The following is a 26194-nucleotide window of genomic DNA, read 5'->3' as shown; positions in this document are numbered from 1 at the left end:
CAGAATTCTCTCCAACTGGGAAAGTTTCAGTGACGACCCACCTCACGGTGTTTCAATCTCCCCTTCCGAGATTACATTCCCCTGGATTTCCATAACACTTGAACATCAACTTACAAGCACAATTTCAGATCTTCAGCCATGCCAAGCAGAACACCGCTGCACCTCAGGGCAACGGCCCACAACATGGAGGCACCAACCTTCGGCTGTCTTCTTGGATCTTCAGGCCTTCTCCTGAGCCTTTTTAAAATACCAGGGCTTATCCTGAGCCCACTTCACTTAAAGTCTGCTCCCTGCAGCTCTTTCTTTAATTTGAAGCCTGTTCCTCTGCTCCTTTATTTTTACTTAACTTATGTGGGGCCTGTTTCTGTCCCCTTACTTTGTCTCTTACCCGGGACTTCATTTTAGGACCTCTCCCTGGGACATTTCTTTTCTGATTAAACGGACTGATTGAATATAAACTGACTCTCCAAGAAGTGCTGTTCATTGACCACTGAACTGATCTGATGACCTATCACAACATCCAAGAGGGTCCTGCAGTTGTTACTAGGCAGGAAGAAATGTAACAAGCATTGGAACATCCTATGCCTTAAATGTTACAATCGCCATAGCCTGTTAACTTAGCACACAGAGGCACAGAAAGAATGGATTTCATAACATATGACATAGGGCCAATTTCCATCTTCTCTGAGGAAGTAGCAGTAAGGGTAAGTGGACAGATGGGGAACCCTCAGGAGATTTAGGACCAACGCTCTCTCACAATTTACATTTATATAGTGGACTGGAAAGTAGAGGTCAGTGTCTGTCCTGGTAGGAGTTCAGGAAGGAATAAAATGAATAATAAGATAATTACATTCTCCAATGCAATCCTATGGAAACATAGGAACAGGGGTAGACCGTTTAGCCCCTTAAGCCTGTTCTACCGTTCTGTGAGATCATAGCTAATCTGTTTCGAATTCCATATATCCTGCCTGATTTTTGGTGGAATCATAGAGAATAATCTCTTTGCTAATGTCAAAAGTAAGAAAAGCTTCTGATTTTAGCACTGATGACCTGCAGCTTATGATAATAAAGTTCAAAGAGCTCCCCAAAGAAAATAGCCATATCTCTATTCAGATTGTGAGCCCTACATTCAAGGAGAAAATGTTGGGTAGGAATTTATCCAACTAATGACCTGTCGTTCTCTGGAGCACAAAAGCTGGTAAAATTCCTCAGTGTTGTTCCCACTCTTAAACGAACATACTAACACATGAGCCAGGAGCAGGAGTAGGCCATTCAGCCTTTCGAGCCTGCTCCTCCATACAGTCAAATCAGCTATGATCTTATTGAAAGCTCCCACCTACCCCTTATAACCCTTCACCCCCTTGTTTATCAAGAATCTGTTTACCTCTGCCTTGAAAACATTCAAAGACTCTGCTTGAATTAATTCACTGGCCAGAAAAACCCTGCAAATGCACACTACATTCCTGCTGAGGCAGCATTGATGGAACTGGAGCAGTAACAAGGAATTTCCCAGTGATACTCTTTTTATCTTTGTCATAGCAACACTGCTGCTTGGAGGGGAGTAGAGAACAACAGAGGAATATACCTCCGCTGTCATATGCAAAACTCAAAACATCCTGCCAAGGAGAAAATCTACCATACTGGGATATCTGCCACACTGGCTTCATTTTCAAGAAGGTTCCATCTCATCACCAAATGAAATTTTTCAAATTTTATGCTCTTGGCACGTGCTAGGAAAACATATTGGATATTGTAGACTCCAGCCATTCACCTTTCAGCCCTGGTAGTTGTTTGCTTTTGGGGCTTCTTAACATTTATTCCATGAGTATTATAGTATGATGCAGCAGGAGTTAGTGATATTAAATTTAGCAATACATTTGATACCAGTATTATTAGTCATGAATATATCATATAGATATTCAAAAATAGGCATCAATATTTTTCTTTTTGGGCCAGGTCTCATCAAGGTTTAATGCATGAACACTTAATGCATTCCTTGCTGTATCTGTTGCAACAGAGGCATTAACCTTATTTATTTTGTACAGGGTAACACCTCCAATAAAATAGGAACCAGAATGTAATACCAACACGTTCAGTGTTTACTTGCTCATCCTTGCACAATACAGCTTCAAGGCTGTTGTTGAAAATTCTCAGACTTGGGCGTTAACATATGTTACCATATTTATTAACGTGAGTTTGCAGAAAAAGTGGAGCTGCTCCTGTCTTTATATACAGAGACCTGTAGTGCTTAAGTATGTTATAGCAGAGCAACTAAAACTAGCTGACAGGAGAGTGGCTTGTGAGCATGACAGAAGGTCTTATCTATTAAGGATAAGGATATTACCTTCACATGGTCCATCTCCGACACTTACCTTCCCTTCCTTGACCTCTCTATCTCCATTTCTGGTGATAGACTGTCCACCAATATTCATTACAAGCCCACTGACTCCCACAGCTAACTCGACTACAGCTCCTCACACCCTGCTTCCTGTAAGGACTCCATCCCATTCTTTCAGTTCCTTTGCCTCCGTTGCATCTGTTCTGATGATGCCACTTTCCAAAACGGCGCTTCTGACATGTCATCCTTTTTCCTTAACCGAGGTTTCCCTGCCCCACTGTGGTTGACAGGGCCCTCAGCTGCTTCTGACCCATCTCCCACGCCTCTTCCCTCACACCTTCCCCTCCCTCCCAGAACCATGATAGGGTCCCCCTTGTCCTCACTTTTCACCCCACCAGACTCCGCATTCAAAGGACCATCCTCCACCATTTCCACCAACTCAAACATGATGCCACCACCAAACACATCTTCCCCTCATCTCCCCCCCCACCCATTAGCATTCCCTAGGGACTATTCCCTCCACGACACCCTGCTCCACTCCTCCATCAGTTCCATGAAATTCAGAAATCTGGAGTGCAAAGGGACTTGGGAGTCCTAGTCCAGGATTCTCTTAAGGTTAACTTGCAGGTTGAGTCGGTAGTTAGGAAGGCAAATGCAATGTTGGCATTTATTTCGAGAGGACTAGAATATAAAAGCAGGGATGTGCTGCTGAGGCTTTATAAGGCTCTGGTCAGACCACATTTAGAATATTGTGAGCAATTTTGGGCCCCGTATCTCAGGAAGGATGTGCTGGCCCTGGAGAGGGTCCAGAGGAGGTTCACGAGAATGATCCCAGGAATGAAAGGCTTAACATATGAGGAACGTTTGAGGACTCTGGGTCTATACTCAATGGAGTTTAGAAGGATGAGGGGGGATCTGATTGAAACTTACAGAATACTGAAAGGCCTGGATAGAGTGGACGTGGGGAAGATGTTTTCATTAGTAGGAGAGACTAGGACCCGAGGGCACAGCCTCAGAGTAAAGGGAAGACCTTTTAGAACAGAGATGAGGAGAAACTTCTTTAGCCAGAGAGTGGTGAATCTATGGAATTCATTGCCACAGAAGGCTGTGGAGGCCAGGTCATTGAGTGTATTTAAGACCGAGATAGTTAGGTTCTTGATTGGTAAGGGGATCAAAGGTTACGGGGAGAAGGCGGGAGAATGGGGTTGAGAAACTTATCAGCCATGATTGAATGGCGGAGCAGACTCGATGGGCCGATTGGCCTAATTTCTGCTCCTATGTCTTCTGGTCTTATAGAAGTGAGGAGGTAGGAGTCTAAAATTGAGTTGTGAGTATGTGCTTTACTGATTATTTAGTGGTGTCCTATTCATTGACATTAGTTTAGGAGGCTTTAATCATTTCAGAGGCTTTTTGTAAGGCAGGCCTCATCAGAAGTTAGATCAAACCTCTACCAAGCAGAAGGTTTGAGATGGCCATTCTTTATTCTGCTGGAGGGACTTCCTCAGGTGAGAAAGTGAGGGCAAGAAGGGAGAGGAGGCCAGTTGGCTGCAGACTGCATTATAGAGTCTGCCCTCAAGACCGAGAGGCACAACCTGAAGGGGTCAAAGGCCAGCAAGCGTTGCAAGGGAGAAGGGGCAGGAGAAGGCACCAATTACCTGCTAGAAGAATATACAAGCTGACATCCAACCATGTTGAGATAACTGAGGTCCAATACCGCTGAAGACGCTGCCTCTCAAGGGAGACAGTGACCTCAATATGTGACATGGTAAGCCCCGAGAGAGCTTCAAACTGTGTAGGTGGATGCCCAGTGCCAGTGGCACTAAAGGTAACTGTTACCCTTAATTTCTATACCTCGAGTTAGTTCCTTCCTTCGGGAAAAATAAACACATTCCTTAGCCTTGCTTACCTGGCTAGTTATAAACAGACTAAGATCCATTTGAAATCCAAATCTATTCATTTATCTAAAAATGCAAATTCCCTTCACACCTTACATGCTAAACTAGCATCCATGTTTACCATTAGCATGTCAAGCACCTAGCTTATTTTGATAATTTCAAACTTGCAGTCTACTTAACTTCAAATGTAATTAAATCACACACAGACCCAACTATACTTACCCCCATAAACCTACTTCACAATAAACTAGAAAAATATTATGAAAATTATTATACGTTTAGCACACTATGAATCATAGGATCACTCCACTTTCTCAGAGTATTTTGTTTTCGCTTACTGGGGAATTAAAAGGAGAAGCAACAGTGATCATTTCAGGCAGGAAATAACCTCTCAGCTTCCTCCCACCACAAGTTACAACTCATCCTAATTCCAACAATCCATGCCGCTATCCAAAGTTCTACATTCCTGTTAGCTTTATTACCCCTAAGCTTATCAAGATCCAATGACTTCCCATTGCTGTGCACAGCTTCCAAACCATAGACAGTGGTCTATTCCTCCACTATTGACAACTGTCCTTTCAACTAATATGCCCTTGCTTGCTGCAAGTCCCTCGCCAAATCTCTCCATCTTGTCATTTCCATCCCAGCCTTCAAAAGCCTCCTAAAAACCCATCTCTTTTATTGTGCTTTCAGCTCCAACCTCTCACTCCTCTTCTTCTTTCTTCCTTTACTCATTCCTTTTAATGTTCACTCTGCTCTATAAATGCTTTCAAATGACACTTTGGATTTAACCAACCAATGGAGTATGCCTGCTGGTTGTCCATACCCTCAGCAAAGAGTAAACCATGATTTTGAGACATCCCACCACCGTCTCCTCCCCCCCCACCCCCCCCACTCCCCCACACCAAACCTTCAGTTGCATATAGATTAGAATGAGCATCTGCAGGATACCACCAGATTCAGTGACCAATATTCAGCCTCCCCTGCCACCAACAAGTTCAGAACATGGGTATGGGAGGGAGTTACTGTGATAAGAATGGCCCAAACTTTTGTTTGGGGCTCTGAGGAGTACTCCTCCTACCTCCAGCCCCTTAAAATAATGTCAAACTTAACCATGCTGGAGTTAATCAAAGTGTGTGCCACACAAACTCTGTCCAATTCATATAATGAACCTCGGTTTGCATTTTAAAAGGGCCCATCACCTACATTGGGCAGGTATTTTGTCAGAATGATACCAACACATCGTCAGAGATAATGGGGTGCTGACGTTACCAACCCCATTTTGCAGCTGTAACCCCAACTCCCCCTCCCCCAACAAAATCTGTTGTAATATGAACCATAGAAATGTAAGACACTGGGCGGAATTTTCCATGCCCATTGGCGCAGGCATCATGGCGTGTGTGAATAGACGATACGGCAGGTAGGCCAAAAATTGGTTCCACACCACCGTGAAACCAGTTTGTGATTGTCCCCTCCACCTGTCAATGGCGGGCCTCCTTTCCTGCCGCTGAACGTCAGGAACTTTATTTTAATGCATCTATATATCATTATAAGCCCTGCTTGCCAGAAACATCCCGCAACATAAAATTTACCACCCAAGTCAGTGGAAAACACACTGGTGCAGAAGTGTGACATACAAAAGTTGGGAGTTACCGTCAGGTCCTTGCTCACATTGCGGATATCTGAAGAGCAGAAGATGCTGGAGCCCTACAGCAACCGGACCCTGGGGGAATACAGGCATTGCATGCTGGGTGGGTTTGTATCGACATGACACTGCTGCGAAGCAGCTCGCGGAAGGTGGAAGGTCACCATTTGAGGGTCTGCTTCAGAACATCAGTGTCTTGGTCGTGGTCTGTTATGGATGATCATCAAGGGGGTGGAGAGGAAGGTCCAGCTGTGAGCAGGAGAGGAAGGTGTACCAGGAGGGGTGGGAGAGGAAGGCCTAGGTGTGACTGGGAGAGGAAGGTGTACCAGGTCGGGGTGGTGGGGGGGGGGGGGGGGGGCGGTAGGGTGAGTTTGGGAGAAGGAGAACGATGGTGTCGGGGTGGGTGAGGTTGCGAGGGGGTGAACGATGGTGTTGGTGGGGGGGGTGAAGTTGAGAGGGGGGAGGGAGTACAGGGGGAGGAGGGTGTAATGGGGAGAATGCAGCAAATGGGGTGGTAGGTATAAGGAGGAGGAAGATGTAAGGGAAGAAGCTTGGTGCGGGGAAGGAGTTCGGGAGGGAAGGGCTTCGGGTGGAGGAAGGAGTTTAATGGGGGGAAGGAGTCTGCGGAAGGAAGGAGTCTGAGGGGGGATGGGGTGGGAGGAAGGAGTTCACATTGGGGGAAGGACTCCAGGGTGAAGAAAGGGTAAGGGTGGAGGGTGGAGGAAGGAGTAAGGGGGGAGCATTCCCAGGTGCAAGGGAGGGGTCTGAGGAATCTATGACTGCCTTCTGCGGTGTAAAATGAGGGTCGATGTGATAGGAGGGAATGGTGAGAATAAGAGAGGGCAGAGTGAGCCAGTAGGGTGGGAGGGTGAGGGTGCGATGGTAGCGGTAGAAGTCTTGGTGAGGGTGGTTGGTGGGGACTCAGAGGCAGACACGGACCCTGGGGGTGGGAAGCAAGAGGTCAGGGAGGTCAATGTGGAAGGTTGGGGAGGATTCCCAGGAAGGTACGGAATGTGCACGTTCATCTGGACATCCCAGAAATAAAGGGTGTCTGGCTGGTAGGTGACAGTGGGGAGGTGAAAGGTGATGCCAGGGGGGTCAACAGTAATGGAGGGAAAGGACATGGGTGACTAGGGGAGGGGAAAGGACAGGGGAGCAAAAGACATACTTCCCCAGTACCATTTTGCAAAATCGAAAGTCCCAGTACCATTTTGCAAAATCGAAAGTGAAAAGAGCCTTGTGATGGGCAGAAACAGGTGCTGCATGGAAGTGCGGTCAGTGGGTGGGCGGAGATGCCAGCCAGCTTAGATGGACAACTGAAAGAGAGCCCCAGTAGGCAGCATTGAAAATGCCCAGAATATTGAGATGAGTGTAATGGAGGAAGAATCCGCGTGCGTGGGAGAGTGCTTGCACGAGGCTCCAAAAGGACCTGCCACACATACATTTCTCCCTCCAGAATCACTCGTGGGCTGGCTGTGTGCAGCTGAACTGCTGGCGAGGGTGGGGCGGGGGTTGGGTGGTGGTGGGAATGCGGTGGGAGGGCTCAAGAAGCCTGTAAATGAAGCTGAAAGACACCATTACACGTTATTCATTGAAAGTGAATATATTTTCACATCATAGAGTGACAAAATATGTTCATCCATGCAATTTCTTGTGATCAGAAATTCTTAATTTTTCTAGGCCAACCACTGCTTCTAGTTGCCGCCCTGACATCCGCAGCAGGGGTGGAGACAGCCTGTGCAATTGTTGGCCCTGTTACCTCTGATGACTTTGGCCTGGGTCCTCTGAAGAGCTGAGGCCTTGAGGGCCTCAGCTTGCTTTGGCTGCCCTCCTGTGAACTAGCTGCTCCCTCTGCAGTGATAGAGGACAAGGTTGAGGGGGTCACATGCAAAGGGGACTTGGGGAGAGAGGACAGCTTCTGAGGTTCCTGAGTGGATGACCCAAGGGTGTTCAGCTGCTGCTCCTCCTCCCTTCGGGTGCACGAGGGCCCCAGCCTGACTCCTTGAGGGGAAGGAGCACCTGGAGGGACGTCGAGATGCCCTGTTTCCCTCTCGCATTGCCACTGCAGGAACTCACCCATCTACTGGACCAGGGTCTCCATGGCATCCGCCATCCTTCCCATGGAGATCTCCAGGAGATCTCCGTATGTGCACATATGAGCACCATTTCATCAGAGAGCAGGGGGACGCACTCTTCTAACTCACATGCCACTCTGTTGAGGGCTTCCAACAGCTCTGCGTGATGTTCCCCCTCCTTCTGCTGAATCTCCACGATGATTTGGAAGGCCGAATCCAGAGGCTCGACATCTGACTCGGAACTCACAGGTGCCTATTCCCCAGCAGTTCTCCGAGTGCCGGGGAGCTCGGCTGAACCTGCCTCCTCCTGCTGCGGACATGTGTCTGTGTGGTGGCCACCAGATTGTGCTCTAGATTGTGCTCTAGCCTGCTCTAGATCTAGGTCCCACCGAGATGTGTGCCTCTGCCCTGGTTGAGGGTGTGGATGAGCACTGTGACAAATCTTCAGGCTGCTTATTTCGAGCTCTTCCACGGAACTCTTGGCTGGAGATGAGGACGTGGATGGTGCTGAGGGATATTTGGCTGAGGGTGTCAGTCACTTGGCAGAGCTCCCTGTGAACCAAAGTAGAGCTAATTAATGCATGGCAGCAGGGTCAAAAGCAGCAGAGAAAGCACTCACATTTGTATTGAGGGATGATGTGGTGCAGGATCCTCATTTGGGTGTCCGCCGCCAGCCTCACCATCATCACAGTTATGATCTATGTCCTCACCAGTCAGCGCGACGGCACACTCCTCATAGTGAGTGAGGGGCCTAATGTGGGCCATTCCACCCCCGGTCTGGGACCTCTCCTGCTGCTGTAGGCCAGCTTCTCCTGCATGAAAACAGATGGAGAGAGTGTGAGCAGGACACCTGGCACAGCATGGAATGTTTGTGTGGTGAGCGGAGCCATGGACGGAATGAGGACACGAGCTCCTGAGAATATGAGCCTGATGGAGATGTGAGGATGTGTGTAAGAGTTAGTGCTGTTGTCCCTTGAGGTGTGAGATCCCTGTGGAGGTGTGATGGATTTGTGAGTGTGTGAGTTGAGAGTGATGAGAAGAGTGACTTACCCTGGCTGATCCGATGCAGGATTGGTGACCTTGCTGCTGGCCTTCGCCCAGAGCAGGGGTAGAGGACACCGCAGCAGGCCTCCATGACATCCAAAAGGTGTTCCAGTGGCTTGTCACTGAATCGGGGGCCTGCAGTCCTCCTGCCTTTCAGGGCCATGTCTTCTGTGCAGCAGTCCGGCGCTGGCAGCACTGAGAGGTTTGTGCGCAGCTGCACTTCAAATATGGTGCCCGGTATGAGGAAGCAGCGATGTGATGGCGTGGCGGTCGAATCAGAGGCTGCCCGCCAGAAAAACAGCGTGTTTCCTGGGGATGCATGATTAATGAGGCGAGATTGGGACAATATGGCGTGAAAACCATTGCAGCTAGCGGGTAAAATGTCCTTTTGCCCGCCCACTACCACACTTAGTGCAAATCTGGGACGATTCCGCCCACTGTTTCTGGCACTGGCAGGTGACTAGCAGCAGCCAGGTTGTCTGAAGGCTGGACTGAAGGTCTTTCTGCTCGTAAGCAGTTCCATTATGTAGTAGTTTGCATGCACACTTGTCAGCAAATAAAACCAAAACACTTCTCACTTCAACCTCAGTGATGACAGATCATTTGACCTTTCCTGTATAATGCAATTCGGTGAAATAGTTACTGTGTATTCCCTTGGTTGCAGTTTCAAATCATGAGTAAGGTAAAGTTCAGCTTACAGTAACTGGTATACTGAACCTGTCAGGGTTTGATCAGTAGCTTGTTGAAAAAACCATTAGTATTAGCTAATAATGCTGCCTTGAGATCCCTATGAATCCCTTTATAACTGCCTTCCAAATTGTAAATGCTTCCTGCACCAGCAATTGTGTCTTCCTGTAGTATCATTAATTCATAGATTTAAATAGGAGCAAGCTAAAATATTTGCGAAGATTGTCTGGGTTGGATAGGGTGGGAGCAGTAGGTGGAAAGTACTCCCAATCTCTCTGCAGATTGCATTACTGTACCGGATTGGATTTTGTTTTATGTCAGTTAATGGATTCCCATTTCAGTTCTTTTCTTGTCATAAAGAAATACCAGAAGAAATTTGTGCCTATATATCACTTATCTCAGGAAGTATTTCAGGTACAGTGAACTATTTTAGAATGCAATGACCATAGTTGCTATGCCCTCATAACTATGGCTGTCATATATTTTTCTGAAATAAGAAAATTAACAGCAGTAACGTAATTGTTGGGCCTCCCATTTCTAAGAGGATTTCAACACAGTCACCACTGCTCACAGCTGGTGTTAACATGATTAGCCCACAATAAGTGTTTGACAGTAAAACCAGAATAGATTTATCATAAGTGCTACCAATAACAGTCCCCACCATTTATGAAGCCTCACATGAAAAGGTCCCCAGAGTAAATTTAACAGCATTCCCTTTTCTCAGGGATTCAGTGATGGATTCAAGTCTGTTCGTCACAGGGATGATCTGAACTCACCCTGATCCAAAACATTGTATCATCTTTCTGAGACACCAAGAAAGAATGGGAACAGAGCAGGAAACAAACAACTGACTGGATTCCAATTCCACCCCTGCGTTTACTCTTTGGTCAACTAATCAATTTGAGCAATCTAGTTGCAGCGTCTTTTTCTGCAATCTATGTTTATTGAACAGAAACTTGATGAATGGGGCCAGTCAGTCACAGAAGTGCCTGAAATAGCTAGTAAGCTTAACATGTTATGTGTGGCATTTTTGTAGTTGACTTCAATGCTTTTGGTAAAGGCAAAGCACCATACGTATTTCACTAAATTATGGACATGGAGATTACCTAGACCTGTCAGCTTTTACCAGGATAAAAATAAAATCAGATGCTGCAAATCTGAAATAAAAACAGAAAATGCTGAAAAAATTCAGCAAGTTAGCCACCATCGAACATCAAGCCATTGTTTCCAGGACTGTCACTGACCTCATCTCCTCTGGAGAACTTCCCTCCACAGCTTCCAACCTCATAGTCTTCCAACCCCGCACAGCCTGCTTCTACCACCTTCCCAGAATCCACAAACAGGACTGTCCTGGTAGATTCATCATATCAGTCTGTTTCTGCCCCACAGAACTCATTTCTTCCTATCTTGACTCCATTCTCTCTCCCCTTATTCAGTCTCTTCTCACCTACATTCATACTTCATCTGATGCCCTATATTATATCAACAATTTCCAGTTTCCTGGTCCTAACCGCCTCCTCTTCATTATGGACGTCCAGTCCCTCTAAACCTCCATCCCCCACCAGGACGGTCTGAGGGCTCTCCACTTCTTCCTTGAACAGAGGCCCAAACAATCCCCAGCCACAACCACCTCCCTCTGCCTGGTTGAACTTGTTCTCTCACTGAACAATTTCTCCTTTAACTTGTTTCACTTCCCCCAAATGAAAGGTTCGACACAATCCAGGACAAAGCAGCCCACTTCATCGGCACCCCATCCACCTTCTTAAACAATCACTGCCATTACCACCATAGTGGCAGCACTGTGAGCAACTCACCCAGTCTCCTTCGACAGCACCTTCCAAACCCGTGACCTCCACCACCTAGAAGGACAAAGGCAGCAGGTGCATGGGAACACCACCACCTCCAAGATCCCCTCTAAGTCACACATCAGTTTGATTTGGAAATATTTGGCTGTTCCTTCATTGTTATCAGCTATGTCTCAGTTGCTAGCACTTCTCAAGGGCAATTGGAATGGGCAATGCTTGCTGGCCTAGACAGCGATGCCCACATCCCATGAAAGAATAAATTTAAAAAACCCTTACTTCTGAGTCACAAGATTCTGGCTTGAAGTCCCATTACAGGACCTGAGTACAAAAAATCTACACTGACGCACTAGTACAGTACTGGAGGAGTGCTCCAAAGTCAGAGATGCAGTCTTTCAGAGGAGTACCTATTCTGAAGCAGAGAAAAGGAGTTATACCTGGTGTCCTGGTCACTATTTATCCCTCAGTCAATATTTTTTAAAAAACAGGGTATCTGGTCATTACATTGCTATTTATGGGAGTTTGCTGTGCACAAAATGGTTGCCACTTTTCCTACAGGGCAGCAGTACCTACATTTCAATGGTGCTTCATTGGCTGTAAAGCACTTTGAGATGTTTGGTGGTTGTGAAATCATAATATAAATGCAAATCTTTTTTTTATTTTTCTGAGTCAAAATCTTGGAACTCCCTTCCTGTGTGAATATCTTTACCACACGTACTGCATTTGTTCAATAAATTAGCTTATTCACACTTTCTCAAGGACATCTAGGATGGGAATTAAATGCTGGCCTTACTAGCAATTCTCGCATCCAGTGAATTAGTAAACTTAAGAAAAGATTCTTGGAGAAAACATGTAATTGCCAGCTGTTTTCATAGGTATTGTATGACTTTCAGCTCTCAATTCAGGGCAGTGCAGGGATCTTAAAAAAAGAAAGAGAAAGAAAATTATAAGAGAGAATGGAGAAGGAAAACAAGCAAACTGCAGAAAATTGAAAGGAAATAAAAGCAAGGAGCATAACAACAAAGAAAACTGAGAAGCAAAGTAAGAAAGTGCAATGTATAAACACTATAAGCTCATAACCAAATTGTACAACAAACACACAAGAGAGACCACAGCAAAACAGGTATTAAAATGGTTGAAATAAAAACCGAAAATGCTGGAAAAACTCAGTCGGTCTAACAGCATTTGTGGAGAGAAAAACAAAGTTAACATTTTGAGTCTGTATGACTCTTCTTCAGCTCTTGAGCAACCTGTTTAAATTGCCAAGAACAACAGTAGTGATGGGACTGATATAAAATCTTTTAGTAGCTGAATTCTGATGTAACTAATTTACTAACAATGTGCTGGAATCAGTAATTCTGTGCTTTCAGAGTATATGAACATTCTATTTGGAAATTCCATGTTTGGATGATGTCCAGTGTGAGATATTTTGTGATTTAGCAATTTTAGAAAGATAAAGGAAAGGACAATCTACCACACTGCAAACTGTTATCATAGAGGGAAAAACTAATTAAAATCAGACCTATAGTTGAGAAAAGGCTGTTCTCTCAATTTGCTTGCTCCTGATATCTTACATTAATTAAAACTACCTTTCATTCATATAGCTATGAAGTGCTGTTGAAGGCAACCTGGTACGTAAAAGGCAAAGGGCAGAATTTTAAGGTTTTCCACTGGCGGCTTTACAGACAGAGAGTGTAGGGGCTGTAAAGTTCCCTGGATGGCCTTCCCATTGCCCTGACATGTCCACAACCTAAAAGTGGGATGGGCGAGGCCTAGGCCAGCTTGCCTGCCCTTGCTCGAATTGAGGTCCTTAAGTGGGCAATTAATGAGTGCTTACGGGCAGTTCCCACTTGGCTTCAATTTTGAGGCAGGCAGAAGGAGGTCTGGAGTTGGGGGGAGCCTGGAAAATCATCCTGCTTAGGCCTTGGGCAGGAAGGGGTGGAGGAGGGGTGCCTCCATCAACAAACTCAACATCGAGCATCTCGACACCAGGTCAGTCCTCCATTGGTGCTCCCTCAACACTAGCCCCTCCATCAATACCCCACTCTCTCTGCTCATACCCCTAGGCCTCAACTACCCTCCCGCCCTGAGACACCACACACTTACCTGGTATCGGACTCCAGAATTTAGTTTCAAAAACGGAAAATTCTGCGCTAAGTGTCGTGGCAGGCGGGTTCCACGGCGCGTACCCCACTAGATGGAATAGCAGGATATTTGCACCAGATTCAGCGCTTGGAAGCTCATTAATTATGCACAGGCAAGTATCTCTCCAAATCACCTGGCGGGTTGGGAGCTGATTCGTCTACCCCACCATTACCTCATAGGGTCCAAGAACCAGGCGCCATATTTACACACCACCCAAGCACACACATCTCACTCTCTCCAGCCCAGCTGTCTCCAGGACTTGCACAGAGATGTTTGGCAACTTTGGCGGAAGAAGCCTGCAAGCCACAAGAATAAGGTTGCACCTCGCTTTTGCCTCAATGCCCTCAAAGCCTTGATACAAGAAGTGCAGGAGCATAGGGATTTGCTTTACGTGAGGGATGGCTACAGAAAGCATACCAACCCCACCTCTCTACCCTGGGAGGCCATTGCAGAGGAAGTCAGCGTGGCTGGCCACCACACCCACAACGCCATCCAACGCAAGAAGAGGATGAATGATCTCATACGCTCTGCCAGGGCAAGACGTCCTTCAATTTCCTCCAATATCAAACTGTCATCATAGCGTCATGTACTCAAAGGGCTACTCTCCTCAGGGATCTCACACAATAGCAGGGCACACATATCACCACTGATTGTCTCACAGAAACTTTCACATCACCACCATCTCATCAATCATGCTGCTGACACTCCATCCTCAGCCCCTTCTGGAGAGGGCTCAGCAGACACAGGGGGCATGCATGTTTCCCAACCTATGCTCTATCCCTTCTCATCACATTCCTTTCTTTTGTCTTCACGTAGAACAAGCTGGCCCACAACAGACATGAAAGATCCAAAACTGGGGAAGGGATGGCCGACATTGTGCCCCTCATCCAGTTTGAGGGGGATGCCTCTGAGCTCGCTGGGGAAGACAGGGATCGCTCCTGTGGGGAAGGGGAGATCGGCTTGTCCCAGCAACCCAGTACGGATGACACGTCCATGAGCTCATCACATCCTGACATTCACAATGAGTGACATGCAATCTTGTATTATGCCTGCTCATGAACTAAAACTCTCTTTTCTCTCTTATAGGCACCAGCAGATCTAGGCAAACAAGGATGGCCAACATAAGCTCCATCCCCCAGATCACAGCGGATGAGGAAGCCACTGAGGAAGAACCGTCACTACGCTCACCAGCACCCTCCACCAGTGCAGAGACACATGTCTCGGTGGGACATAGCTCTAGGTTAGGATTGGGTCACCTACTGGAGAACACCTCACTGACGCATCCTCGCAGCAATCGGAGGCAGGGACAGCCTAGGTGTCCGTCCGTCAATAAAATGCTGGAGATACAACAACAGGTGCAGAACATCAGGCAGAGATGCGGCAGCCACTCAGCAGGCTAGAGCGAAGGATGGAGGGATCTGTCCGCATTCTGTCTGATATTGTGGCTCTGACATCCAAATGCCTCGAGGTTACCTTAGGAAGGTTGGCGACCACCATGGAGACCTTGGTTCAGCAGGTTTTGATGGATTTGTGCTAAGCCTGAACTCCAGTTCCACAGACACTGGTGGGTACCATCAATGTCTAGGCAAGAGGGGGATGAGGCACCTTGACCTCCCTCCAGGTGCTTGTTCTCCTCAAGGAGTCAGGGAGGGGCCCTCAAGAACCCACAGGGAGGATGAGCGTCAGTCAGACACCCCAGGGGCCTCCAACTCAGGACACTTCAAGGGTATCCAGCTGCTCAGAATTCCCTCTGCCTGTGACCTCATCCATTCCAGTTGTTCTGGTTGAGGAGGGTGCATCTGCCCCTAAGCAGGAGACCCTTATCAGGTCAGGGTCCTCCCAGCCTCAGGCTGTCAGAGGATATTCACCCAGCTCATCACAGACATCAGGATGTAGCAGTCAGCAGGCTGCCTCCACCTCTGCTGCGGATGTCGGGGCTACACCCAGGCACAGTGGTAGGGTTAGGAAAGTTAAGAAATATTGAAATCACTTTTGGGTCACAAGTGTGCAACCACTGTAAAAATATTGCTTTCATTAACACATTTGATGTTTATGTAAATGGCTTCATCAGCTAAAGGCATTGTGATTATGTACATATGAATCCTCTTATCGAGTTTTAGCCATCCTCCCACTCAGTGATAGTCTCCCTCTGTGAGATTTACATTCATGTGATGTTAGTCTCACTGAAGATAGTTTCCACACCCTTGTATGATGTCAGAGAGATGTGTTAAATCTTTATTGGAAGCGTGTGATTAGTGCACTTGTAACCCTTTTTTCCTCATGACATACCATTGTGTGAGGGCAGCTCAGCAGTCTTGAGGGATTAGCAGCAGTTATGTCTTCTCAGTGGTAGTGCCGAAGGAAAAGACCTGGACAGGAGGATGATACCCCCAACCATGTCCTCATCTCACTGGCCGCTGTAGTTTCTCATTAATGTGGCGATGACTGTATCAAGTAAGTTGCTGCACCATTCTTGCTGTTGTGTCGATTCTCACTTCCCAGAGCAAGCGCATACGGTGTGCACTGCTGACCTTCTTAGAGATCATGGCCTGGTGAATCATGAGGCTGGAAGGTGCAAGCATGAATGGTGAACTTGCTCTCGATTGACTGGTTGGACATCCCTTTCAATGCAATGGAATGGCATTCAGGGCCAGAGGAAATATGGCCATCTCCCCTTGCCTTCACTTTACTCCTCCTGGAATTTGGTAGCAATTAAAGTCGCATGGGCACATCTCCCATGTCTTGCTTCCTCTATGACATCATCCCGTGCAAGCTGACCCTCATGACCTTCTTCCGGTTCCTGCCCTCCTGCTCTTCATCCTCTGAGGAGCTCTCATTCTCCTCCTTTTCACCCTCTGGCAAGGGATCACCTCTTTGTAGGGCCAGGTTGTGTACGGCGCAACACACCACAAAGATGCAAGACACCCTATCTGGTGTGTACTGTAGATCGGAAGCGTATCTTCAGAATGCCACTTCACTGCTCAATTTGGGACCATGTGAAGCTGCGTTGTACCTCTCCTCCGAAGCACTCTAAGGCTGACACATGGGTGTCATGAGCCAGCGTTTCAGTGGCTTCCCCTTAACCGCAAGCAGCCATCCCTGTAAATGCTCAGGCCCTTCAAATATCTGAGGCACCCGGGAATGACTTATGATATAAATAAGTCATGGCAACTCCCAGGGTACCTGGCACAAACGTGTATTATGTGCTTCCAATGATCGCAGACCAGTTGAACATTGATGGAATGAAAGCTTTACGGTTGATAAACATTAGGGGCTGCTGCTCTGGAGCTGTTAAAGCCACATTTTTTTATTCATTCATGGGATGTGGGCATCGCTGGCTAGGCCAGCATTTATTGATTATCCCTAATTGCCCTTGAGAAGGTGGTGAGCTGCCTTCTTGAACGGCCGCAGTCCATGTGGTGTACGTGCACCCACCCACATCGGTACAGTCGATTGCACCCTGTGTTCTTGAGAAACCTGAGATAGCTGAAAAGCCATCGCCCCTTGACATTCAATGGCATTACCATTGCTGAATCCCCCACTATCAATATCCTGGGAGTTATCATTGACCATAAACTGAACTGGACTAGCCATATAAATACTGTGGCTACAAGGTCAGGTCACAGGCTAGGAATCCTGCAGCAAGTAGTCACCTCCTGGCTCCCCAAAGCCTGTCCACAATCTACAAGGCACAAATTAGGAGTGTGATGGAATACTGTCCACTTGCCTGAATGAGTGCAACTCCAACAACACTCAAGAAGCTTGACACTATCTAGGACAAAGCAGCCCACTTGTTTGGCACCCCAGCCACAAACATTCACTCCCTCCACCAACATTCACTCCCTCCACCACTGACACACAATGGCAGCGGTGTGTACCATCTACAAGATGCGTTGCAGAAACACACAAAGACTAGACAGCACCTTCCAAACCCACGACCACTGCAATCTAGAAGGACAGAGACAGCAGATACATGGGAACACCACCACCTGTAAGTTCCCCTCCAAGCACTCATCATCCTGACTTGGAAATATATCACCATTCCTTCACTGTTGCTGGGTCAAAATCCTGGAACTCCCTCTCTAGCAGCACTGTGGATGTACCTACACCACATGGGTTGCAGCAGTTCAAGAAGGCAGCTCATCACACCTTCTCAAGGGCAATTAGGGATGGGCAATAAATGCTGGTCTGGCATTGCTTGAATGAATAAAAAAAACGAATCTTGCAGCCAGGTATCTTTATGGAGTGTAAACCTCGTATAGTGATCTGCCTTTCTGTAGAGGCACCTGTGACCTCCTTGGTGCATCTCTGAGTTGCGGACTGCATGATGCCACACAGATCCTCTGTGGATCCTTGGAACGACCCACAGCTAAAGAAATTGAGCGGGACGGTAACATTCAAGGCCACTGGCAGGGGATAACCTCCCACTCCGTGGGGCATTAGTTCCTCATGAAGAATGTGGCAGGTGTGATTTACCAGAGCTCAGGACAAGTGCAGACTTGTACAGCATTGTCTCTCACTCATCTGTAAATAGGAGTCTTCTTCGGTATACCCTAGGTCTAGCAAGTTGCCTCCATGCTCTCAGTGTATCCTCCTGGTCCTCATGTTCTTGCTGTGGCTCCCCTGCACTCTAGACCTCAGGTGGGGCCTCCTCCAGAAGCTGTGCTCGGCATCACCTGACCCTTCTTCTCCTCCTCCATTATATTAGAACCCTCAAAAAGGCAGCATTGAGCCCTGGATCCATAATTGTTTTATCCTTCTCTCTGAAATGTTAGGTTTAATAGATTAATGAATAACAGATGAACATAGTGTAGCTCACAATCTTGCACCAATAATAATTTTAATGGTCTATAGTGGCTTCTGCCCTACTAGCCTTGTTACTGATACAACCTTGTATCTGAGGCACTAACAGACACATTGAGGTGACCAAAATGCCAACCCTGAGACTTAGCATCTGAATCCCACAGTGGTTAGAGGAAGGTTTGGATGACATGCGCAACCTGACCTAGCTCAGTGTTCCAATCTCAAATCTGGCATACTAATTAACAATAAGTTCTCATGATTCATGACTGGATGACCTTTGGCCTGTTGTGAATGCCAATTGTGGAAATCACATGAAAGCCTTCCATTGATGGGATGCCATTTATACAATGCCCGTGCCTCCTTAACGGTTGCCTGCATCCCCAAATTTCACATTCCTGTGTGTTAATGTTAAAATGCAGCCAGAGACTCCTACATTTCCCTGTTGCAGCATGGCAAAGGGCATGGGCTCCAGTGGTCAGCATCCCAAGGAGGCCTTCTTCCTTTCTCTCAGCTCAGGCTCCGCTTTAATCTTGTGGCATCAAGCAGTTAGAGGGTGCCCCAAGAAAGGGCCCCTTAGTCCAGCAGTGTGCAGTTCCCACATTGCCTCAGACCCCTCCTGTGCAGATTCGGTTCTACTTTCGATTTACAACCGCACCATTAGTTTGACAGTGCAAGATGGTGGTTCTCTGCTATTACTTCGAGGCCAGCTTTGGTGCTCCCTCTCTCACTGTCCACGTTCCAGAAATTTGCCTGGAACCTCACGATGTGAAGGTAGAGCTCCCTCCTGTTATTTTCCAGTCACCCCCAGTAATACTGGTTCCCATTGTTGTGGTCAACATTCCTACCCTACCCCCTGCTGAGCTCATCGCTGCTGACATGCCCATGCCCCATGTGGACCTCTACCCTCCCCATCTAGAGGTTGTGTGCATGGTCACCTGCAGAGGAGAACCCCCTCCGCCCCTCCCCAGGAAAGCTTCACATACCCACCCCCCTGTCACACCTTCATTATGTTTTCTCCAAATACAGGCTGCAGATGCCTCCCATAACCATTCCCATCACATGTTCAACCCAGTACAGAAATAGACAAGCCCATGGACAGCAACTGTGAAAATGCCCTGCCCAATAAGCTGTGGATTATCCCAATTGAGCACACAGCCCTTGGCCCTCCCCAGAATGGGAGTACAACAAGCGCATTATGCATAGCCCTATAGCATGGCCTGCTGCACCCTATAACTGTCTCTATTCTCTTACTCTTGACTGTGAGGTCCACAGGGTTCCAGGACTGTTTCTACTCTCTCACTCCTGACTGTGAGGCCAAAGAGAGTCTCTACACTCTGACTCTAACCTCCTGACCCCAGACCAAGGACGTTGACTTTCAATGAGTTCCCAATTGCCATCATGACTGAACACTACACTGTCTCTCTTCCCAACACCCCCCCCACCCCCACCACCCTTTACGAGTACAACCCATCCCTCATGTGCCACACTAACATATACCTTTCCTATTCCAGAGTCTGCGTGCATCCCCTCCCATTCATTCCTGTGGTATCCCATCCACCCCCTTGTTTGTCAGCATTTCAGTTTCCCCTGTTGGGTTCCTGTTTCCCACCCCTTAGTCTCCCCTCTGCCTGCCATCATCCGCCCTCCACCCCCTTCCAAAGCCTTCCTACCCCTCTGCCTGCCATCATTGCCCCTCGCCCTCAGCCCCTTGCAATGCCTTCCTGCCCCTTTGCCACCCGTTTGTTTGTTATCCTTCAGCATGTGATTCTGGCGAACAGCTAATTTAATTAGAATTCATGAGATGGTAATGAATGCAAATGGTGTTCATGCCACTAGTCAGACTGTCTCAGCTCTCTTACTCTTGACTGTGAGGTTCATAGAGCCCCAGGACTGTCTCTATTCTCTCACTCCTGACTGTGAGCCCAAGGAGCATCTCTACTTTTTTACTCCGACCTGCTAGCCGACCCGATACCTGACCCGCCATTAACCTGCCATCGTAAGAATTGCAAACTGCTTTATGCCGGCGAGATTCATATTTTTTGGCTCCTGTTAGGTTCTCCGCTCCCACCCACCATGAAACCTGCTGCAGGCACAATGGGAAAATTACATCTACAGATTTTGGGGACTGCTGGTAGTCCCAGTAGTGGCCACTACTGCTTCTGGCATTGCAAGGACTACAGAGCTGCCGGTCAATCAGATTGGCTGGCAACTTTCTGAGGTGAGACTTCCTCCCAAGTGAGGGGTGGAAGTCCCGCCTCCAGCCAATTAATGATTCTTGGAGCATTAAATGGCTATGGGACAGCCAGTATTGATGGGATGCATTCCCTACTGATTCTTCAGGTAGCAGGGCAGAAAATCCACCATCCAAAAAATCCTGGCCCCAGTGAAAGTACTGTCCAAGGCACTGAAAAATATACTCTTTCCTTCCCCAGGATAAAGAGTAATACCGGGTGTCAGCAGCAGCGCTACGTTTGACTGATTGGGGAAGCGGGTAAGGGATGAATTCATGATTTTGTTGACTTGGCATGAAATTGACCAAGTTGGGAACTGGGAAGCAGCAGCTTTGCTCATCTGAAGGCCAAGGCAGGAATCTTGCTGACTTGCAGGTCAAAAATGAATGACAAATGTTCCTGGGGGCAAAATGAAAGTGGTCCTCTGAAGTCACGTTGGCCAACATCAAAATGATTGAGCCATGACCCTGATCCACCACTGGCTCCATCATTGCTGGATAACTTAATCGTATTGTTGGCACTTGCAAAAGATCTGCCATCATGAATGGAGTGACCAATCAGCCTGCTGCTACAGGCTATAGCAATGCTCTTTTTGCAGATGCTGATCTGCATAATCCCAGCCAGATTGACAAAGTCACAAATGAAAAAACTGTTGTGCTAATGAGGCATGCAATTATTCTGTTGCTGCAGGATTGGCCCTGCCCTTTAAAATGTTAATTTAACAGCAGGAAAACTGAGTTACGCTATGAATTAAAACATAAATTGAATGTATGCATTTAGCAAATCTTCTTAATCTCTCTTCGCCTACTCCATTTGGTCTGTTCAAGTGTCCACATGCTCAAATACTTTGTGTTTTCCTCCCATTCTATAATGTCTTTGTCTATCAATAAAGGCAAAAGCAGCTTAAAAGCAATTAATATCTACGTTACTCTAATCCAAATGCTGCAGCTTTACACATCCTTTCAAGGTCTATTGAGATGGCCAACAGAGTCTCACAGAAGCCTGCCAAGAGACTAATAATGTAGCCATGATGCAATAATAATAGCAGGCTATATGATCCTTCTGTGAAGAAATTAGATGCCATTATTCCCTGTGCCCATTAAAGTATCTTCAGTTCCTCCTGATAATTGTGTGGTTGTAAAGTTCAAAGTGTTTCAGATGGTTCAGTTACAACCTCTATTCGACAGAGCTTTTGGAGAGACAGACAGAGGAAAAAATTAAAACATCAAATATGACAGCTGCTTTTAGCATCCTTATTCTTAATTCATGTCATAAACACAAACGTATTTATGCAGCGTAATGCTTCCATTTGTTACTATTACAGAGAGTGTGAGCGGACAAATGTTTGCTCTTTCTCTGTGGCATTTGAAGACTTTCCAGTAATCTTCTCTTTTGCCATTCAGCAATTAGCACACTGGCTGCTTTCATCAGAACCAACATGAATAGGCTTCTGTCTCAGCAAGAAGTCATTGAGATAATATCTGAAAAAACTAAACTAAAAATCTCATCAGGAAAAATGCAGATTTTGAAAAAATGCATAGCAGTGAATGTTTTAATTTCAACATGGCTTGGTTCAGATACCTCAATCAGTTAAAATGTATCTCAGATAGCCGAATGCTTGGTTACAAAGTTGTTCAAGGTAAAATGGGCAGTTAAACTTTAATTGTACTGAAAGTATCATCTCTGATATAACCAATCATTGGAAATGTGGTAAAAACAAACTAAGATCAAAACATTTGTCATCATAACTAAGTTAATGCTGTTCAGGAGTGTAATGAGGAACTTCAGTTACATAAAACGATTGGAAAAGTTGGGACTGTTCTCCTTAGAAAAGAGAAGATTGAGAAGAGATTTGGTAGAAGTATTCAAATCACGAGGGGTATGGACAAAATAGATAGAGAGAAATTGTTCTCATTGGTAGATGGATCAACAACCTAAAGGCACAGATTTAAGGTAATTGGTGAAAGAAGCAATAGCGACATGAGGAAAACTTTTTTTCATGCAGCGAGTGGTTAGGATCTGGAATGTACTACCTGAGAGTGTGGTGGAGGGAGGGTCAATTGAGGCATTAGGTGAATTGCCCCTTCAGAGGGCAGGCACAGAGATCATGGGCCGAATGGCCTCCTTTGTGCTGTAACCATTCTATGATTCTAATTGAAACCAAGTGTATGTTTTGTTATAGGAGCACGGTAGTGGTAGTGTTGACAACTGCAAGTGTTAACATGCAGCTACACGTTCTGTGGAAGGGTGGAGTGAATAAAGGAATGATTTACTCCGCTGATTATTTACTCATCTATTTGCCAAAGGGGTGCAAACTATTAGCTATAATATTTCAGAAGGTACACAGGCATCGTGGTATGTGACAACAAGTAGGCCATTACAATGTTCAGTTTGTGTCAATGTAAAGCAATTTCAACTTTGAATTGATGTAAAATGTACAACAGTGCATTGAATTTAGACACCACTTTGACCTTGCACCCTCTGCAGTATAACCACAGATAGTGTGAAGGCAATCTTTAAAAATTCCCAGATGACCCAACTAGCACTCACAATTTTTTATATTTTTTACCTTTATCATGTCCACAGAGAGCTGACTATCCCATTTGCTCTTTGCTAAAGTTAAGATTGGACTATTTGAATGCAAATGAAATTTTGCACATTAATGAAAGGATACACCTGCAAAGCTCTTTCTCCTGGTCAGAGTGTAATGCCAAGCCAGCAGTGTAACTTGAGTCTGCCAGTCCCATGTTACTTTAGTAATTATAGTTCTGATAAACATAGGACGGTAGCTTTAAGAATAATCCTCTGTTGTAAGATCATATGATCTATGTAAACCAATGGGTTAGCAGCATGGGGAACCGCTAAGAGAGAGTTCTTCTTTAGTTAAAGAGTTTGATACACGCATGTAATTACTGCTGCTGTCTTGTAAATAAAGTTCAATGTGTCCACCAAGAAAAGTTGCCTGGAAAATCAACTCTATAACAGTAACTTTAATCACTTTTTCAAATTGATGTCTTTAATATACCTACATATGTTCTTGTTTTATTCCACATTTGGACTGCTGATAGCAAATTTTACAGTCTCAGGATTGCAGAAAGCCTGATCTGTAGAAAATGTGATTGTTAGATATAATGATGAAGGCAAGGTCAATGTTTTTTTCCTTTTTACCTTGCTTTCTTTAAAATGTTAATCCTCACCCAAATATGAAGGCACTGGATACCGCAAAAGCTATGGGCCCTGACAATATTCCGACAATAGTACTGAAGAGTAGTGGGTTAAATTCTTAAAAATGGGAAATCTGACCATAACCTGCCTACTTCCGGTTTAACTCAGGCAGGTTGGGGTTTGGACTAGTAACTTGCTATTTCAAGGGTTTGGGCTGGGGTGGGGGGGTGGAGGTGGTGAAACACAGTATAATATTCAAATGAGCATGCAAGCCTCATATTTTAGCAGCCATGTGGTTGTGAGCTGTTTCCCGAAACTGGAAACCCAGCAGCTAAAAGGTGGCAAGAGCTAAATGATTCAGCAACTAATTTCCAAAACACCACTGTCTGTGGGCCAGGAGAAGCAGGAGTACTGCTCTCAAACCAACCTGTTGTGAGTTGCTCCTCTGCATCACCACTCCACCCCCACCACAATCTGATCTTGACATCAACCTATGCAATCAACACCCATGATCCGGCTGACCTATGATCGCCCCAACTTGTGATCTCACCCCACCCCCACAATCTCTTCGCTTCCTTGCGACCTCTCCCTCCCTTTCTCCCTCCTTTCCTTCTCTCTCATCCCTTTCTGTGGTCTGCTGCCACAGGCTTTCCTGTGGGACAGTCAGCCAGTCAACCAACTCTTACCATGGCTGGCTTTTGGCGAAAACAAAGAAAAAAATTCGAATGAAATCCTGCCATAAATTCGGCAGCATCAGTCCATTCCCTGTATTTCCAGGTTTCCTGGCCACTAAAATTCATCCCCACTCCTTCCTTGCCATAAATACTCGACCCATTGTGTGAATCTCATTGTGTCTGTGTCTGACAGAGCATTAAATAATTACATTAGTACCTCAACTGTTCAATATTCCTGGATATCTTTGGTAATAGTAATCCATCTCAGACTTCAAAATATCAATTGACACATTCACAGCCTTTTGGGGGAAGAGAGATCCAGATTTCAAATACACTTTGTATGAAAAAGTGTTTCCTGATTTCACTTCTAAATTGACCAGTATTAATTTTAAGATTAAGCTTTCTTGATCTGAATTCCTCATGAGAGGAGATAGTTTCTCTGTGTCTATTCTATAAATTCCTTTATCATTTTGAGACCCAATTAGGCGACCCATCAAACTTCTAAACTCAAGGCAATACAAAAAAAATTTTGGAACCTGTCTTCATAATTTAACCGCTTGAACGCTAATATAATTCTGGTAAATTTGCTCTGTATGCCCTCCAAAGTCAATTGGCAGAATCTTGTCTTCCCACGTGGCGGTATTGGTGGCAAGGGAGCATTTAATTGGGCAGGAGGGTGGCATGTGGGGAACCTGCCAACTTCCTGCCTCCACTCCAATTAATGCCCACTTAAGGGTCTCATCCCACCACCATTGGTGTTAACCCAGTGTCATGCTGGGAGCACAACTGGCAAACCTTGATGTGTTTGTTTGCAGGCTCCCAGGGGCTATCCCTCATTCAAAGGCACACAGTGACTGATCAAGGGATCTGACATCGGGAAGGGTTGCACTACTGGAAAGCAGCCCCTACTTTTGCTGCAAACCCTCTCCTCCACGACCCTCACCCTGCGACCCCCTTCCTACCATCGTTCGCCTGTGCTTGGGTCCCTCCTTGATCCGAGGCCTTGGGTGGTGTAGTACTGGCAGCAGCCACTGCCTCCCTGGTGACACTGCTAAGTACAGAAGAATATGGTCACTGATTGCCCAGCAGCTCTTGGCAGATAGAACTTCCTCCCCACCCCACCCCACCTCAAGGTCCTTGATCCCCGTAGAAGGCTCGCTGCTGGCCAGTTAAATGGCTGAATGGCACAAGATGTGCCGAGCCTTCTCGAAAAGTGGCAATGAGAGGCTCCCACCAGCTCTCCAGACACTGCTGGGACCTCTCTTGCCTCCACAAGATTCCACGCAATGTATCTTTCTGAAGTTCAGTACACAACACTAAATGAACTGAAAACACTGAATTCAGATCAGCCATGATCTTATTGAACGGCTGAGAAGGCTCAAGGGGCTGAGTGGCCTACTCCTGCTCCTAATTCGTATATTTTTATGTACTCGAGGTGGAATTTGACAAAGGTTGCTATTGGGCTGATGATTTTAGGTACACAAAATTATAATGTGATAGTGACAAAAGTGGCAACATGGTTTCTTTTAATTCATTCACGGTGGCGTTCCCATGTGCTAGTTGGCCTTGACCTTCTAGATCAGGGGTTGGCAACCTTTTGAAGAGCCATTTAAAAAATTTACTTGAAAACGCAATACAGTTAGAGCCTCAATGCCATTATTCAAATATCAATAATAGTGAATACAGTTAA

At 46.2% G+C, this 26194-nt stretch overlaps 1 protein-coding gene across 4 annotated transcripts in view; it reads left to right on the top strand.

The window, feature by feature from the left end:
• Positions 1-26194, top strand: part of LOC144678942 (alpha-1,3-mannosyl-glycoprotein 4-beta-N-acetylglucosaminyltransferase B-like) — a 285879-nt gene that overhangs the window by 201843 nt on the left and 57842 nt on the right. The gene's annotated exons all lie outside the window — the stretch shown is intronic.

The sequence above is a fragment of the Cetorhinus maximus genome, chromosome 1, assembly GCF_964194155.1.
Source record: "Cetorhinus maximus chromosome 1, sCetMax3.hap1.1, whole genome shotgun sequence".
Classification (NCBI taxonomy): domain Eukaryota; kingdom Metazoa; phylum Chordata; class Chondrichthyes; order Lamniformes; family Cetorhinidae; genus Cetorhinus; species Cetorhinus maximus.
The sequence above is the reverse complement of the archived record's forward strand: the minus strand, read 5'-3'. Positions and strand labels throughout refer to the sequence as shown.